The sequence below is a fragment of the Crocodylus siamensis genome, chromosome 10 (genome assembly GCF_052110815.1).
Source record: "Crocodylus siamensis isolate JL-2025a chromosome 10, ASM5211081v1, whole genome shotgun sequence".
Taxonomy (NCBI): Eukaryota; Metazoa; Chordata; order Crocodylia; family Crocodylidae; genus Crocodylus; species Crocodylus siamensis.
The window spans coordinates 20789316-20808833 of record NC_143404.1 but is presented as its reverse complement, the minus strand read 5'-3'; the positions used below and the strand labels follow the sequence as shown (position 1 = coordinate 20808833).

The window sequence follows — 19518 nt, the reverse complement described above, 5'->3', positions numbered from 1 at the left end:
CAAATTTTTAAATAATTGTGTTTCATCAGAACAGCTGCAATATCATATACAAACCAGAGAGGAGTGGGGAGCTGGGAGGAGACTGAACAGCTCCAAGCCCCTAATCAAGTGACTGAGGCAGCTTCATGAACATATCTGAGAAGTTTCAATACATTGCTTTGAGAAAATACTGGCCTTTGTTCTCTGGCTAACCCTCCCCCCACACACCCCCAAGAATATGCCTATGCAGCGTGTTGTCTAAATCAAGAGAGTAAGTTATTCTGTAGAAAATAAAAATTTCCACTGACACTTCCCTACCATGGTACAATTGCCCACAATGTTACCCACTCAGTGCCATGTTTTGGCTTTAGTTCCCCTCTTCACAGTTATTCTTTCTGAATCTGCTGATTTGCAGCAATGAACTAAAAATATCACAAGGGCAGCCTGTAGCAGTATTCACTTCTCTCTCCTTCCAGTCTGGGCTGGAGCTAACAAGTGCAGAGACGAGCAAACATGACGAAAAATTTAAGTTGCAAAAAGCTATCTGCAGTTATTTGTGCAAAGGCTTTGAACGAAGAGATTGGGGTTCAACTCACTGACTCGCAGGCTTAAATCAGCACTGGCATTTTTCTTGAGACTCTCCCACCAGCACCTCTGCCAGGCTAGAAGCAACAGAAGGAGCACTAGTACAGGCAGGGTGCCGACAGCGCTGCTGCCAGATGGTCTACACCTGTTCATGATAGTTACACAACATGGTGGTTAAAATGTTGGTGGCCACTCTTCTACCCATGAGATACAGTGGGAAATTTTAAGAAAAATATGGATGAGAGCACTCTGGCCACACAATAGGCTCTTTTTGCCTTTGCTTCCCAATCTGTAAAATAGAAACAACAATGCTTAGCGGACATACATATTGACACGTTTAAACACGTGTATAAAATTGCTGTAGCAAGCTCTCCTCAGAAGTGAAAAGGTTCCGTTTTGGTTTTTCTACAATAAATCAATCATCATTATTGATAACAGCTCAATCCAGTTCAGTTCTTGCCTAAGGCCAATTCATTTGTCCACTACGTACCATTTCTTACCAAATGGTACAAGTAACCTACTCCACTGCTTCCAGTCGTGGTAGGCCTTTCCTTTGTAACAATGTGCTGAACTAAGACCCCCTGCTTTTGACTGCCAATCACCTACCCTGCATCTAGTTTAGCATTTAATAGTATTTACCGGTGAACTGCCTATCATCGCATGGTCTAAAGATGAGGATGATTGTTATTATCCTCAGAAAAGGAAAAAATATTTTTGATCACATTTCAACAGCAAATTGCCTTCTCTTCTGAATGAAAGCTTTTCCTTTTCTAAATAATAGAAAAGAACTCACTTTTGTGGAGAAGAGGGGGCAAAATGGGGAAATTTGGTTAAAAAGCTGGGGAAAAAAAATCATGAGACATTTTTAAAAATTCAAAATTTCCACAACATTTGGCATATTTTCCCCAATTACACATTATTTGTAAATCCTGGTGCTCTATCGTTCTATTCTTCCACACAGAAAAGGACTAGGGAAAAAGCAATCCATCCCTCACAATAGGACCTAGATTTCGTTAGCAACTAGAAATGCCTGAATGTTTCAAGGAGATGGTGCATCAGGCCAGTTTTAAGGAAAAAAGTAAAAGGGATTATGAGTTTCCAGACTATGGAGGGACAATACCAGGCTCTAGGGTAGGGACCTAGTAAAGGTCTCTCAGAATGAATATGGTTTCGTGTATATTAGAAGATTTGCCTTTTCCAATGCAAAAGACAGCACAGCCAAAATGGGATTGTAGCTAGAGAAGGAGCTAAACTTTTGTAAATGTCCACCGTCAAACATGAATGATGCATGCCCTCGGTGGCTGGGGGGGCACGGCGGCACTGGGCAGTGGCAGGAGCGACACAGCAGCAGCAGGAGCATAGCAGGGGTAAGTGGGAGCTCCTGCAGAAGCTGCCAGTGCTGTCGGCAGTGAAGGGTGGGTGGTGATCACCGACTGCCTGCAGATGCTGCCAGCAGTGTAGGCGGCGAGGGTGGCAAGCAGCCCCGCAGGTAGTGCCTTTTTGTAGGGGGTGCACCACCACGCTCAGGGGATGCACGTGCACCTGCGTGCACCCGCTGCATGTCACCACTGCCATCAAAGAGAAACATGGCAACTTCCAGATGTTCCAGAATTAATGTTTCTGACTTAAGCTGTTTTTCAGAAACAAAACAGAACAAAAAAACAAGCTCAGCCTGCTCTCTGGCTGGGTTACCAGAAAGACTGTGATTTTGTGATTCACAGAAAGCTGGTGATCTCAGTCTGCAAACTGTGACTCCACAGCCATTAAACCCTCCCGTTCCTTTCCTGAGGCGAATAAGGAGATGTCAAAGCAGTGGTTTCTGTGTGTGCGTATGTGTGTATGCATGCATGTCATATAGAAAACCTAACCCAAAAATAATCCGAGCATATCACACACAGACATGTGCTAAAGTGCCATTTCTCTTGGTTGAGTGGGCATGAGGATGACCGAACCTGTAACCCAACAAGGTGGACAACAGGGAAAGGGTTTGCAGAATGAGTAGCAGAAGTGCAGCCATTCATTGAAAAAGGCCCATCACAATCATTTACTGAAAAATAACTGCCTGCCTGCACCAAATATTGGCTCATCAGTATTCATTAAGCAACACTGGCACAGCGTCAAGGAGAAAAGGCAGAAGCTTAAGGAGAAAATAACAAAAGGGAAAGAGACATCACTCTCCTGCAGTGCAAAACCATTCAAGTGCCTGGAAGTCTGCATTACTGCTGCTGTAACAAGCACCCCTCTACCTTACTGGGTCTGCTCACTCTCCCATTGAACCTTCCCATGTACTTTGTCTGTTTATTGAGCTAAGTACTTTTATAGCCTTCAATGCTGTAGTGCCAAATTCCCTCCAATCTCTTTTCAGTTGAGAAAAGGAATCATGGGTGACGGTGAGAGAAAGAGAAATGGGGCCACAAGACATGGGATGAAATAAGCAACAGGAGATGGTAAGAGAAGAGATCCAGCAGAAGGACATGGGGACAGAGCCTCAGAGAAAGGAAGAGAGAGGGGCAAACAAAGAAAAAAAAATGGAGAGAAAAAAGGAAGCAGAAATGCAAAAAATGGGGATAAGAGTCTTGGAAATGGAAGAGGTAGGACTTAAAGAAATGATGAGGGGTGAAGGCAATGACAGATGCTGGTGTACGGGGATGTAGGCATTCACAGAGAATGATGAGGCTGCTAGCCTTCATTTATTTATCATATACAATAGCCAGAAAACCACATAGTTTCATAGTTTCTAGGGTCGAAAGGGACCTGAGCAGATCATCTAGTCTGACCCCCTGCCACGGCAGGAAAGAATACTAGGGTCAAACGACCCCAGCAAGGTGTGCATCTAACCTCCTCTTAAAAACCCCCAGGGTAGGAGCCTGCACCACTTCACCTGGAAGCTGGTTCCAGACCCTAGCCGCCCTGACCGTGAAGTAGCGCCTCCTGATATCTAGCCTAAGTCTACCCTCTGCTAGCTTGTGACCGTTATTCCTGGTCACTCCTGGCAGTGCTTGGGGGAACAGGGACTTCCCCAGTGCCTGCTGGTCCCCTCTGACTAGTTTGTAACAGGCAACTAGATCCCCCCTCAGCCTTCTCTTGTGGAGGCTGAACAGGTTCAGGTCCTGTAGCCTCTCCTCATAGGGTCTGCCCTGCTGCCCCCTGATCATGCCAGTGGCCCTCCTCTGGATATATATAATGGGAACAGCATGGCACTAATTAATCAAAGCTGCTGCTCTATCATGGAGGCGGTTCAGACCCTGGCCCACTAACAAGGATTCCTCAACAGATTATCAATCAGTAGCAGATTTGTCTAATAGCTAAATAGCTGAGTTTTTCTCCAGACCAACACGTGGACATGCTGTTTGACTTTAGGCAACTGATGTAAGCCTTGTCTTTCAGTTTGCCAGAGTAAAAAGGAGGAAATCATACTGGCCTGTATGATTAAATCAATTAAGATAATTACATGGTTTTATACATTCAAAACCTTATCTACGTGCATAGACTCTACAACTTTTGTAATTAATAAGTGGTAGCATGAATGACCTGGAGAAAGACAGGTAAGGTTGGGAAAATTTGGGCAAATAAGTTGCTCAAAAAGGAAGTTCGGAATCAACTGGCAGCAGTGACAAATGTGAGATCATATCGGTGACCAGGCTCAGCCAAGGCAAATGTCATTCGGAAATGCAAGTTCACGATGACATGAACTAGATTCAAAAGGAAACTACAATGCCATTCACAAAGCCCTAGTATGCAGTGGTCACAAGACCCCCTGGAATGGGGGAGACCAGGATTCAAACATCTGTCTGCAAGACATGGGTGTCTGGTGCTTCCTGAGTCTGGGAGGACACCAGATTGCTGATTGGGGGCGGGGGGTGTCCCCAGCAGTCAGTTCCCAAGCCTTGAACTTCCGCCAGCACTTCCAGTTTTGCAGCTAGTGCTTCCAAGGGGTGCATGTGCACCCGTGTGCACCCCCTACACATTGACAGTGCTGCCAGACATAGAACAAGGATTTAAACAAAGTCCCCTCCCCTGCTTCTCTCCCATAGGAGTTCCCCTACTATTTTGGGGTGGGAATCTTGGTGAAGCTGTGCCACTTATTACATATTACTTAAATATTTATTGGACTAGACAGAGTTTTAAAAGTTCTATAGCCCAGGGCAATGGAGACACTTGGGTACTAGTCCCTATCTATTCAATATTGAAGTACTGTATACAAAGCAGAACAGCTTCAACAGAAGAGACAGAGTTCCCCAACCCAGAATACTCTGTAGCTTGATAGTCACAACATTTTCCTGAGATTGTTCAAATCTGTTTCAAATCAGGCAGAGGAATAAATACCCTTAAATACCCTTCCCCTTAACATCTGCTCTGTGCCAGAGATACAGTATAAAAAACTAGAAGGAAATGTGTCCTGAACCAATATGACATTTTGTATGTTTGGTTTCCCACATCTTACATGAATGCCCTGGATTACAGGGTTTCCAGTTTTTGTGAATGATAAGTCTCCTCGTGATTCTAGCCAGCAATTCCAAGCTGAACACAACTTTTCATTCACCCCAAAACCTTTGCCCAAAGTAATAAGAAAATTAAGGTATCCAGCAAATTCAGTATCCAGCAATACTTCATTGAGGTCCTTCAAGTCTGTTAAACACTTGGAGACCTTTAGTAGAAATGATTAATAAGGATGGCAAATATTGTTATAAGCTTCTGCAGGAAACCATTTGGATTTTCAGTTTCTGAATCTCATTTGAAATTCACAAAATCTTTACTGAATTGTTATCAAACTAGTTTTTTATATGTATATATTAGTTCCAGCTTTAGTCCACAAACTTATTTAACATTTTCTGACAAAACTAATGTCACGTATTATGCCAACTGTGCTCAAAAAGACATGATTGCAGCCATCTGCATTAAAGACTATCTTGATTTTGTCAGCTGCCAGATGTAATTAGAATCACATACTACCTCAGCTTTTCTTTTACCTGGCCACTAGGGCTAGGGGAAAACATTAAAAAAGCCTGAGCCTGAATTGATTCAATCTTTGCACAGTAGTCTAACCTGCAAATTTTGAACTGATTTGGAGGTGGATAGACATTCCCTTTTCATTCCAGAAATGCAAGCACATGCCTGCAGTGGGGGTCAGGCTCTCCCTTCTCTTGCACAGTACTGATCGGGGCAGCTGGGGGTGGGGGGGTGGCATGGCCAGGCCCCAGCAGAATGCTCTGATTACTCCAGCAAGGAATTGATAACAATGTTTATTAGACCTGTGCAAATAGGAAAATATTTGATTCAGATTCTGATTCAGCCAGTTCAGAGGACAGTGATTCAGTTCAGAGATTCAGATCACTGTCCTGAATCAGCTTTGGAAGATTCGGTGATTCAGATTGGCCAGGGAGATCAGCAAATGCAGCTGGGCAGCTGCAGGTTCTCCCGTAGTTCCTCCAACTGTGCCTGCCTCTCCCCAGGAGAAGAAAGCTGTGGGAGAAGCCCCCATGGCTTCCCTGCCCAGCTCCATCCCCTGCCTGGCCCCAGCAATTTTTAAAAAAAAGCCCTGCACTCACCTGTTGCAGGAGCAGCAATTGGGGCCTCTGAGTACTCATGGCAGAGCTCCTCCCCATCCCCAGACAGCACAGAGCAGTGGGGGCAGCGGGATCACACCCCCACTTGGCAGTCACATGGCAGCTGCCCCATGGTATGGGTGAAGCATGGCTCGGTAGGGTGCTGGGCTCCAGCTGACATGTAGAGCTGCCCCAGCTCCCAGGCAAATCGAACAAGGGTGCTGGAGAATCAAACTAGGGGAGCTGTGGAAATGTTCATGTCCCTGAACATTCCCCCAGCTCCTGGTTCGATTCCCTAATTCCCTGATCTTTTCCCCAGCTCTCATCGCTTTCCCCAGCTCATCCCAGGGGGTGCAGGTAATGCAAGATGACAGCAGGCTCTGGGCTATTTCCCTAGCCAGCAGCAGAAGTCTGCTGAAAGCTGGTGCACAGATCCAGGGGCTGTGCCCCCAGAAGGAGCTGGGGAAATTTCCTCTGAATCCAATCAGCTACTGAGCCCCTCCCCATCCCCACTGCTCTGTGCTGTCTGGGGATGGGGAGGGGCTCTGCCAGAGACCTGGGGAATCGAACCAGAAGTTCTGGCTGATATGTAGAACTACCCCAGCTCCCAGACAGTGTGCAGCACCTGGCCAAGCTGTGCTGCACCTACACAGGGCAGCTGCAGGGGACAATCCTCGCTGGCCTGTGCTGCACAGGAGGACTCTGCTACAAACACCCAGCGGCCCCAGTCACTGCTGCTGCAGCCGGTGAGTGCAGGGTTTGTTTGGTTTTTCTTAAACTGTCAAGAGGCTGGGGCAGGCAGGGGATGGAACCAGGCAAGGCATCCATGGGGGCTTCTCCCACAGCTCCCCTGACTATCTGCCTCTGCTCTGATGTGGGAAGCCATGGAGACTATGCCCCGCTGCTGCTTGCCCCCTTCCGCCTGGAGTGAGCCGCTCCCGCATCCCAACTGCTGTGCTCCGGCTAGGCAAGTAGCAGCAGTGCAAAGCCCCCAATCCCAGTGCTACCGCACCCAGATCCTGTGCCCCGCTCCTCCAGTAACATGCATTCTGCCCAGGCTGGGCAGCTTATCCCAGCCCCAATCCCCACCCCCCAACTGACTTACCGGCTGGAGGTAGCCATGTCAGCCACCTGTTTAGTCTATGGCCAAATCTCCTAATCAGCCGAATCTTTTTCTGAATTAATTTAGATGCTTGGAATCGATTCAGAGCTTTTACGTGGTCTCCCGATTCGATTCAGATTTGGAGATTTGGTCCCCAAATCAGGCCGAATTCCTCTGAATCCAATCAGCTACTGAAGCTTTCCACAGCCCGAGTTTTATCACCCCTAAATCAGTGTTTATCACCCCATTAAGAAATCAGAGGACAGCACCAGCTACCTGTTGATTCTGCTTTTGTCACAGCAAGGACCAGAGCCAGCATGTGGTCTACTAGCTAATACACGGACACATCCTCAGCAAGGCAGAAGGCAGGGGGGAATTCCTGCTTAGCAGGGAGTGGTGAGGGGCAGGGAGCAGCCTGGAAGTCTCTACTGGAACTACATCCAGGGAGCAGGGGTGTGTGGCCATCTCTGCTATGGAGCAGAGCGCCCCGCCCAGCCCAGAGAGCATGCCTGGATGCTGGAAGTATCTGGTTTAACTTAAAATCAGCAGGGCGTCTTGGACAGACATTGCATAACTGATTTGGGTCAAACCAGTTTAAGTCTTATACTACATTCAACCAAGTTTATCTCAAACAGTTTCAGCCATTTACAACTGGTTTATGTGCACTGAACATCTGTTCCGTTACAGATTTAAACCAGTTTCTAATCACTTAAACCAGTTTATGTATAACATCTGTCCCTAGCCTAGGAGGTTGTGCCTACTAGTGAAGGAAATCCAGACTCACTGCTGCTTGTATTAGATGTTTTGGTTAAAACTGTATATCCTCCTCTCCTGTGGCAAAATTTTCTGATAACCCCAACACCAAATTTCAGTTCCTCAGTACTTTAGTCGAATTTATCCCACATTCTTCTGCATCACAGTAATAAGAGCAATGTGACTATGTACTATATTGAGTTAGAAAAGTCTAATTGGGCTTTGGAGTTTTTGGTGATGCTGGGATTACTACTGAAAATAAGGGCCTTGTTACATGGTAAATTTGGGTGGCTCCTGGACTTCTTAACCCCTGTCCAGACAACTAACTTTAGACACTTGTTATGCTGCTCATAGCTCCACCACTCCAGGGCAAGATTCTCTCTGATCCATGCTATCCAGGTCAAGTTACTCTAAGGTGTAGCCACTCAAGGCTAGACCTTAAACATCCCACCTGCCTCCATTTCCGACTGGCCCACTGCCTCCCCCCAGCACCTCAGATGTCTGCTCACTGCCTCCCACTTCCCACCTACTTATGGCTGCCTATGCTGTCTGTCCCAGGCAGCAGAAAGAAAAGGGATAACCTGCCTGCTCAGCTACCACTGCCACTTCTGCTCTCTGGGCTAGGCTCAACCCCAAAATGAACAGCAGCCCAGCAGGGGCAATGGCGGCAGCAGCAGCTGCCAGGCAGGCAGGTTAACCCTTTCTGCAGGCTCCCTGGGACAGACAGCACCAGCAGACACAAATAAGTGTGGGAAAAGAGGGTTCTGGAGGGAGGGGCAGAGCCTAGAATGGGATGGAGAGATCCTTACCTTTCAGTCCTCCAGGCAGCCGCTTGCCTGAATGTGTGGCTGCTCCAAACTCGAGCTAGCACGAACATCAATCAACATTTGTGTTGCTCACAGTGTAATGTGTAACAAGGCCCTAAGTATCTCACTAGGGAAAGAAATCTCACTATGTATTGAGGAAGCTTCAGGGATAGAAGCTGTGATATAAAAAATGCTCCCTGACTAAAGAGACTAAGGAAGTTAGTAATTAGGAGATAGTCCCTCAGTTAAATAGCTCTCAGTTAGTGAGAGTCTAGAGGACTGAAGAGGTTGCCTATTTCTCCTCAGTAGAAGATAATTGTTGAATTCTTATTCACATACACCTGTGTTTACTGAACTCAGTGATCACTACTAGAGAGGCCACCAAATTAGTTCTCACTGATGATCAAAAACAGAATTTGAATACAGATCACCACAAAGCCATAAACTACACACTATCTAAACAATAAATTTAGTCCTTGTAAGGAATTGTTTACAAAAAACTCAAGCACATATATTTGATATACATTAATATTTTTCACCAATTAAAGGCAACCATTTCTGGTGCAGAACATGGCAATACCACTTAACAACATCTCCAGACAGAAACCAAGGACGCTAATGGAATCAAATAACATAAAAGTGATAAACATCTCTCTCTAAATCAAACAGGGGAAATGAGCAACAATATAGAGTCAGTGAGGTAAGGGGAAAATGTTAAATATCTAACATTATTTAACAAAGAAAACTGATACCTGTGATGAAACTCTGTCTGTCAAAACACAACACAGCATTTAGTCTTTCTCATCTACTAATATCATCATCCAGAACAGTCAGAGGATGATCAAGTGGCTTTTTGATCTCCAGTGTATGAGAAGACAGAGATATCCAAGCTGAAGAACTGAGTCCCATGGGTCTGTTCAAGATTCAATTACAACCCATGGAATTCAGTTCTCAAAGCCAAGAATACACGATATTCATTTTAAGGATGTTCTGATGCACGGTAGTATTTCACATTCCTGCTTCCTCTCTGTGCTGCCTGGCACTCTTCCAAGGGCTATAAAATAGAAGGAAAATCTCCACTGCAGCCAAAGCAACTCTATCCAGATTTTGAATCACAAACAGTCCATTTTATTTGTGATTTTGGCTCCACCACTCACAATATAAAGGCTCTTCCCACATTATTACTCCTAATAATAAAAATATTACAACTAAAAGCTCTTCACATACATAGTGGCTTTCACTTGAGGATTTCAAAGACTATCAGATACAGCTAGTTTCATTTTCACATGGGGAAAAACAGGCACATGGAGAGTAAGAGTCTTGCCCGAGGTCACAGTACAGCTCTTATTAACAAAACTAATGCAAAACTAAATGCAAAGGAGGCTAAAGGCAGCAGCTGAAGTTTTTCAAAGAAATCTTGGATTGGTATTACCCTTGGCAGCCTGGGGGAATCAAGAAAACTTATGAGAGCCAAGCACATCTCTGCTACCCAGATGTGCCAGGTCCTGTCGTGACATGCATAGGGATTGACTTGAAAACATGTGTTCTGGTAAGAATTACAGATAAGGTCTTCGCTGAACATACTGAAGATGTGAGCTGAAGTCCCAAGCAGGCAACATCCGATTAGGTATTACAGAGCTAAGAAAAGTCGCTACCTGACTTAAGGCATCATACTGAGAGCCTATGCAGTTTGAAGGCATTTTTTTTCCTACAGGGAAAGAAAACAAGAAGTTGAAAGTTAGTTACATTTACCTGTTAAAGCCAAAAGGGTCAGATATTGTGTCTGTATAAAACCTGACACAAGGGGGCTATAACAGGCTGGCCTTTTAGGGTTAGGTCTCTATGCTAGCTGGCCAGCCACCTATTCAGGGCTAAACTTCTGCTTCACTCATCTGCCACACCTTGATGAAAATAGATGTGATTGCTGTTTCTAAGGCAGGAGGCTGCCCGTTGTTTGCCCTCCTGATGCCAAGGGCCTTAGTACACACTCCAGCCTCCCTTTACATATGCCCTATGCTTCACTAATGTTTCTAGGCCTAGTATCTGGCCTTCTTGTGCATACACCAGGCCTTCTATATCTGGCCTAACCCCCAGCCTCCATCCTGAGGCACACACCAGGCCTTCATCCATGTGACCTAGCATCCAGCCTCCAGTTGGGTGGCACACACAAAGCCTTCCATCCTTTATTAAGTATTCTATATTGGCATATCCAGTACTTCCATATTGACACATCCAGTATTCCTGTAGTCCCATTTCAGTATTTTACCCCTCACTGGGGCCACTCATGTTACCACCCTGAACTGGGCCACTTACATTTTGGCCACCTCACTGAGCCACTGTACACACTCAGCCCCTCACTGGGCCTTCTTCCCCCTTCCTAGGGCCACACTCAGGCTCACTCTGAGCCACTTCTTTCACTCAGCCCCTCTGGGTCGCTGGGATCTTTCACCCCGTAGGCTCAGATGGCTGCTGCCATGCTTAGCCCCATTACACTGGGCTTGGATGTCCCCCTCTGGGCTTGCTTGACCCAGGTCTCCTCCCTTGTTGATAATCCACCCATAGACATGGGCTGGGGTTTCCAGGTGCCCCTCTTCGCCTTTCACTGGGGAGGTAAATGGCCTGGCATTTCTTGGCGATTCCCCCACCACAGGGAGTCCCACCAGGCCACCCTTCCCCAGCAGGATGAAGAGGTCATACCCAGGACCAGGAGCCTCCAAACCATCCCCATAGCTCCTGCCCTTACCTCCAAGATGTTCCAGGAACAGCTCAACCTGGTGTCACCTCCTTGGCTGCTCAGCTCAGACTGCTGCCTTCCTCTGAGGGCCTGGGTCAATATGGAGGCTGCTCTGCTCCCTCAGCCAATCCTAGGGTCCTCCTAGGGTCATGTGCTAGCCTTGATGAGGCTAGCACCCACCTGCTGGCTGCTCCACTGCCAACTAGAAACTTTGAAGTGGCAGGCACTGCAGGCACCCTGCCACAGAGGCCTCATGGGGATTCAAGGCATCACTTTAATCCTTACTAATAGGTGACAAAATTTAGGCATCTGTCAGCCAGGGGACTGTACAAAAAATTCTTTTTTTAAATCTACTTGAAACATTTTGTTAGTATTATTGTTATACAAGTATAACATAGCAGAAAAAATCCCTTGATCTCAGAAATATATTTTTGTTCTTTTAAAGTTTTAAAATCAATTCAAATAAATTTAATAATAATTTTGGATAGGGCTTGGGGGAGTTTTTTGAGGGGGGAGGGTTGTTGTGGTTATTATTGTTGTTTCGCAGTTTTTTTCTCGAAAGATTACAGAAATGAAATTACTTGATTTCTGGGCACCTCCCAGCAGGCTGACCAACAAAATTGAAGATAATCATGTCAGGAAAATATGCAGGTAAAACTATTTGAACAGCTACAGGTAAAACCAAGGGCCACTACACAGCAGACATAAAATTAGATCTGTTTATACAACAATCTATAGCGATAATCATTGATGCTTGTTTTAAATTAATTTGATTTAGCTAGAGGCATCACTTAAAGCCCATTTTTAAGTTTACACATCAAAGGACACAAATGCCATATGAAAAGAAAAATATACCATATTTCATATCAGTCAGTGTAATTTGCAGCTTAATTAGTAAAGCAGACAATCTAATCAGAAAAGTGCTCAGCACAAAATGCACTGTTTTGGCACTGGATCCAACCGTTCAACTACTGTAGTATCCAACAGTGCTTTTGTGTCTTTATGGTGGTAATTGTTTTCTTAGACAGTTGAACTAGTCAACCAAACAATGGAAATTACAAATATGTTTTGACTCTTTCTCTCGCTGTGAAACAGAAATCAGAACATATACACTTGAGAAATAATAGTCGTATGTTAGCCAATACCAATTCCCCTCCTGATCCTTCTGCTGACACTGTAGCATTTCTATTTGAAGAAAGCAAGAACAAATAAATAAAATTAAGTTAATAAAGTTTCTTTTAACAACCTCCATTTTGTATTTGTCAGCATTACTGGCAGCATTTTTCATTAAATTCTCCCAAGCAAGTATCCTTGAAAAGCTGTGGTTTCATTTAGTCAATATGCAACTGAATTCTCTGTCATGAATGCAGTGTGAAAAATGCTCTCTTTTAAATGGGACACTCATCCTCTGAAATGAGAAATCCTACAAACATGCTTGCTTTTTTCTGATTTGATTTCCAGTATGTTGTTCACTAAAAAAAGAACAGCAGAAACAAATCTAAATCATCATCTGAGGGCATAGCTTGCCAATATGGACAAAAGGCCAGATCCAAGACAGGATTTAAGCACCTAGTCCCTAAAATAGAATTCAAAACCCTCAGCCTAGGCTCACTTACAATCCTCAGAGAAAATCAGTCATCTTAACATGGGAACAAAATGCAATCACACTAAGCATGGAAACAGGATGAGTGAGTATTTAATCTGTTCTTCTAGAGTGTGTCAACCCTGCTGTCAACCCCGGCAACTGCAGTGTAGTGTAAGTATATCTAAGCAAACCTTAAACTAGATAGCTCAAATACTAGTAGTGGTGTAGCTATAATAGCATGAGCTGCAGAACTCATTCAAGAAGCAAGATGAGCTCAGTACTGATGTGCTGGACTGCCACCAGTATCTGGATTAATATTATGCAGTGTATAATATACCCCCAGGCTCCAAAGCCCGTAACCAGCTCTTGAACACAAATGTCAATGCTCATCTTTTGAAAGAACTGAGCAGGACTCACCCTAGTGATAGCACATTTATAAGAGACTAATTGTTAAAGAACTTACTCAGGAAGTGAGACACCCAAGTGGATTTCCCTCTGCTGCCTGGTAGGATTCAAACCCACATCTCTAGCCTCCCAAGAAAGTGGCTCGAGCATCAGGCTACCAGCTAACTTGGGCATACGAATGCAGTCTCCATCCCCTTCGCCCCATGATAACTCTTCCAACTGGGTAGCCAAACATTTAAGATTCATTGAAGAGCTGTACTGTATCTGATTCTTATTTAATGTCAAGTATGGAAAAAGTCCTGGGAACAAGTACTAAAACATAATATGCCCCCTGCCCAGACTGCTAGGTTACAGCCATGCTACCACTTGAGTTTCTCTCTGGCATAATGAATTATTTTCTCTTGAACAGGAGAGATAAAGAGTGCTCCCCCTCCTCTACCCATTTAAGTGGCTTGTAGCCTGGTGGTGAGGGCATTTTCCTGGGGTGTGGGGTTGAATTGTTCTCAGGAAGAGAGAGAATCAATCCCAGTGCCCCACTTCCTGATTGATTGCTAAAACCACTGGGTTATTATTCTATAAAGGAAGGACATTACCTTCCCCTCTGTTTTAAGAGAAACTGGTGGTCACAACTGCATTGTGTGTGGAATAATCCTGTCAGGGTATACGGCTTGAACAGTAAATCATGTTCAAGCCCCAGAAAGAATATGCAGGTTCTGGAAACCAGTCAGGATCAGGGATATGGTAGAGACTCAGCTGCTGATCCCTGTCCAGATGGAGGCAGTTCTGGGCACATGCAGTAGCAAAACTACAGGCACCTCTGCAACTTCACAGTCAAATGTGGAGATATCTATGTAGTCTGAGTGGCCACCGGGGTAGGCAGCTGATTATCAAGAGTTGTGAAGATCACAATCTAGGATTTTGGCCCCTAATTTCAGCCTACCTTAGGCATCAGATTTCTTTTTTCGACCTGACCTAGAACTTCCCTGGAGAAGGCTGCATCTATAGATTTTTAATAAAAACAGCAGGTGCTTTAACAGTATGAGATGTGTTGAGTTTAAACAGTCTCAGCACACTAGCCCTCTTTCATATTAAAATTGTATGCTGCTAGTTTCAACCACAGGACTGTGCATAATCACCCTCCCATGCACTACCCACTGTGCGCATTCGCAGGATCCCCTTTGCTTTATAGAGTTCATTTATTCAAGTCATAAACTCATGTATTTGCTAAAAAGAACATTGATAAAATAGCATTACCCTGCCTTTGCAGGAGCCAGAAGGTGAATATTTCTTTGCAGTCTGCAATAGGCTGTGAAACCATAAATCTACTTTCTGAAGACACAGGAGAATGTTTTGGGTTTTTCCCCCCCATATTCCATCAGGGTCATTTAGGAAGTTACAGCTTGGAGATCTTATTACGCTGAAAGTAACTATCCCTACAGGACAGATATTTAATAGGCAATCATCATTTAAAGTTTTACTGCTATACGAAAAGGCAAATCTTTTTAGAGGGACTAAGTAATGTTAAGTGCCTGAAGACTATTCTTCCATAAATCTCTTTTTGAATTAAATATGATGATATGTTTTAATAGTAAACGAACTTAATGGTCCTAAAGCCATCAAGTTAATGACACATGTAAATTATCTGCATTTTCCTGGTCACCCTATATTTTAATCCTCAGTGCTGCTGTCATTATTTGCTTTCACATATACATTCTAGGTTTGTTGAAATGTGTAGTAAAAGAGTAAGATTTTAATGCTTCTTAAACAAACAGCATGTGTTGCTTTATAGCAACTTCATGCAAAATCCAAGCACAATCCAAATGAGTTAATCATGGGTGGTAATTAATTAACACGGATGGGGTACTTGAAAGAAAATGTGGTTACATCTCATTAGGAATATAATGCATCTTCTTCATGCATTTTTATTTGAATACATTTTCCCCAAAGCAAGTAAAAGAAAAACAACACTTATATGCACAAGGGCCACAGAGGTAGGTAGACATTTGTACATTTTGAACCAGCTTAAAGTTTACATGATACAATCTGACCAAAGTAGAACACTGCATGGAAGAGAAACAAGCCCTGAGAACCATCGTGATCAGACTTAATTTTCCTTTTATTATTATTATTATTATTATTATTATTATTAACAGTGACACCATTCAGTGGTACGTATTTTTTCCTTTTCACCAGATTTTGTTCCCAAAGACATGCACAGGACACTTAGGAATCATCATCAGATCTTTTCCAATTTAAACAAAAACTTTTTATCATAACCAAGAGCCAACACTATGATCAGGGTCTGAACAAGGGGTGGAAAAGTAGTGATATTCCCAAGCTTTTCTACAAACTAAGTTCCACCTACTTGCAAAGTCTCCTCATGGCTCAGACCAGAGACATGACCAATGACAGTACTGTAGAGTTGCCATATGTCTGGGCTTTCCCGGATATGTCCTCTTTTTGAGCCCTCTGATTTTCATCTGGGTGGGGTTTTTTCTAATCTGACCAAATCTTTGGGGAGGTTTTTTGTTCCGCTGGTGGGTGCAGGGGGAGGGTGATGGGAGGCAGCAGAAAGCACAGACATACCCGCCTGCAGCTGTGGAGGCAGGCACAAACACATGTGGTGCTCCCTGCTGCCTCCAATTGCCCTCCCCCTGCTCCCACCAGTGGAGCAAAGCAAAATCCCAGACATCTTGCCAGGGCACGGGGGGGCAAGGGTGGGGGTAGGAGCTATGACAGGGCAGTGGGGTGGGAGGGTTGCCTGCCCCTCCAGTGGCAGAAAGCAGCAGGGAACCTTTGAAGGCAGTGGGGAACTCTGTGGCCAGCTCAGTAGCAGGGGGACCGGTACCTGTGCTCACAGACGATGAGTGGCCAGGAGATACTGCTGGCGGAGAAGGGGGGAAAGAGAGGGAGGGGGCCATGGCCAGGTTGCCTGGCGTGGCACGGTATCCACATCCCGGGGGGGGGTGCCACAAGCCTCCCCTCCTCTTCCCTCCACCCCATGCCAGGGCTGGACACGCGCCACTACTGCCTGCATGAACAGGAGCCACTGCACTCTGGCCTGATCAGGATGAGGAGAACTGGGACCCCTCCAGCAGGGCTGGCGGGGCATGGAGCTGAGGGTCAGGAGTGGCACCAGCAGGGATGTGGGGAAGAGAAGCTGCAGGTCAGGAGTGAGCCATCATGGCCTGGGGGGAGGATACTGTGGGTTGGGGAGTAAGGGGCACTGGCTGGGCTGGGATCAGTGGGTCCGGAGTAAGGGGCAGCAGCAGGGCTGAGGGGGAGCTGTGGCTTGGCAGTGAGAGGCAATGGCAGGGACAGGGGTAGGGCACCGGCATGTCTCTCCCCCTCCCTCACACATGACAGGTGTCCTCTTTTTTGGATCCGGAAATATGGTAACCCTACGAGTACTGAGAATAGCCAAGCCCCAAAGCAGATTGCACCTAGAGTCCGCACTGTGTGACTTAAGAATCCTATGAATGGCGGCGCACAAACAGCCTCGAGTTGTCTCCCACATGAACCTCCAAGAAGCTCAGTTCCATAACACTCACCAAGCAGGAACTGATTACAATCTTTTAATCTTTTGAAAAAGCAGGATGCAATATTTACAACTAGGAAAAAAAAAATCACCACATACCATGATCACTCAGTGTGGAGTCAAGGACTTCTGTCCCCAGTAAAGATTATACTTATTCTCAGTAGGGTTTTTGCAATATCTGCTATAAGAAGGACTCTCGCACCTAGTCATTTCTTGAATTAATTTTCATTTCCAATGAACCAGTTCTATTTCTATTTCAACTTCCCCCGTCAGTCACCAGTAACAAATTTCCACCTGTCAATTTCCACCTTTCTAGTATTTTCTGCTCTGCTTATCTGGAGACTCAGTATTCAATTAGTTTTCATTTTTCATGATCACTTAAGTTTATACCAATATTCTAACTAGCTGTAACATACGTGCTGTGCATCACAGGTAAAACAATCATCCTAAAGGCCTATAGCAATAAATATTAATTTTTAGTGTATTACATGGACCCTCGTTCATTTATATTAAGTCACAATAGGTAACATCTGTAGAGGCAACCTAAGCAGGGCTTTTTTTTTTTTTAAATGAAATACTGTCAAGTATTTTATATCCATCTTGGTGGTGGGATGTAACAAACACATCCTTACACAGAAGAACAAGAACATATTTTAGATAGTCTGAAACACATGGAGATTTTACATCTTGAAACACACACACACTAACTGTTACTACAGTTAGCAGTGCGAAAACTGCCCAGGTGTTATAGGATACAGCAAAAATAATTGGAGTACTAATTTTCAAAGTGTTAACAAGGATTTTAATGAGCAATTGCCATTAAAGATAATGAGAGTTGAATAGTTAAAAAGCCCATACAATTCTACAACAATGCACTTTTATGTTTTATTTCCAGCAATAAAATTCTGATCTAATTAAACAAACAAAGTCTCTATTTTTATTGAGTAAAATATAGGGAAAAAAAGAGAAAAATGTACCTGTTAGATTATAAGGTAGTTTCCAGTTCCTGCATTATTTTTCATTCACTCCAAATTTCTGATCACAATACTTACCATATATTGTATAACGTGTTCATTATATCATGTGCTTTCTACCATTATGCAAAAATACCAGATGGTACAACTGACTGTGATTTGAACAAACTTCTGGTACAGGTAGTGGAATTAGAAATTATTAAAATCATTGCTTGATAAGCACCTGCCAGCAATTAGCTAAAAATATGAAAAATACTCAACAAGCTAGGGCAGATGGCCTTTTCTTGCCTTCTTCTGGCTTCCAAGTTTTTATCTTTCAAAAGAACTGGAAATGTGTCACTCATCTGAATGGTACAAGGATATTTTCAGTACACATCATTGCATAGTAACTACTTCATCTCATTAGCACTATAACTATTTAAAAACAAACACAAACTTTCCCCTTTTCATTATTTAAAACATTAATTTACTGATAACCAGCAAGTATTTTATTTTAACTAGGATGCTACTTAAAAATATTCAAGGGTTATTTTGTCATTAATTCACTGAAATTAACCAGTATTGTGGAAAAAGTTTATAGGTAATTCAGTTACTGTTAAACTTTATTTGGTATAGTATAGACATGATCGGCTATAACTCCTTGGTATAGCTCTTACTAGCCATTCCAAGCTATATAGGCAGCAAGCAAAGTCTGCAACAGCTTTCCACTAGGATAGATTCTCTTGTCCCTAAGAAATGTAGTATAAAGGGTATTTCTCCCTTTTTGAAGTCTGATGCCAAGTCTTACAATTTTAAGTAGTATTGTGAATCAGCGTGACCAGTTTTAGAATGTCATATACTTGTGCTTCTCAGTATGAAAGATCAGCTGCCATTGACAATGAGAAGTGCATACCCATATTCATATATATTCATACATGGTGTATCTAGAAATAGGATGAAGTTAGGATGACATTTTCAAAGTTGCCTAAGAATTTTAGATGCTTGGTCCCGATTAAAGGTTTAAAGGGTCCAGATCCCATTAGCCATTTAGTAAAGCCAGTTAATGAAATAACTTAAATTGTCTCACATACACTTATACAAACAATTTCACAGTAGTTTTACATCACAATTACTCCAGTGGAGTTTCTTGTGATTTGTACCAGTGAGAGATGTGAAACAAGCTCTACATAGCTACAATAGAAAATAATTTGACTGACTGGGAACTCTTGTTTGGATTCAGTCTCCTTGATAAGTTTATTTAAACATATAAGACATTGCTTACCTATGTATAGCAGGCAGGCAGTTCCCAATTGAGTTTTTCTAAGGATTTTTCTAGTTCCATAAATAGATAGTCAACAAAATGGTTTCCATCAAGTGAAGATTCAAAACCTTATCCTAATTTACTCTCCTTGCAAAGGCTCAGAAAAACCACTGCCATAATCAAAAATGTTATTTTACATGAAGATGTCATGTCAAAATCCAAGGAGTCTATCCTGCATTCCTGGGAAGCATGTAGTCCCCACTAATCCCTG

The 19518-nt window shown here is 43.7% G+C and overlaps 1 long non-coding RNA gene across 1 annotated transcript in view; it reads left to right on the top strand.

Moving 5' to 3' along the window:
* Positions 1-6729: 6729 nt before the first annotated feature.
* LOC149856342 (uncharacterized) overlaps positions 6730-19518 on the top strand; it is a 35789-nt gene continuing 23000 nt past the window's right edge. The window contains exon 1 of the long non-coding RNA XR_016444450.1: positions 6730-6856. This is a non-coding gene — a long non-coding RNA (uncharacterized LOC149856342). The remainder of the gene's footprint in view (positions 6857-19518) is intronic.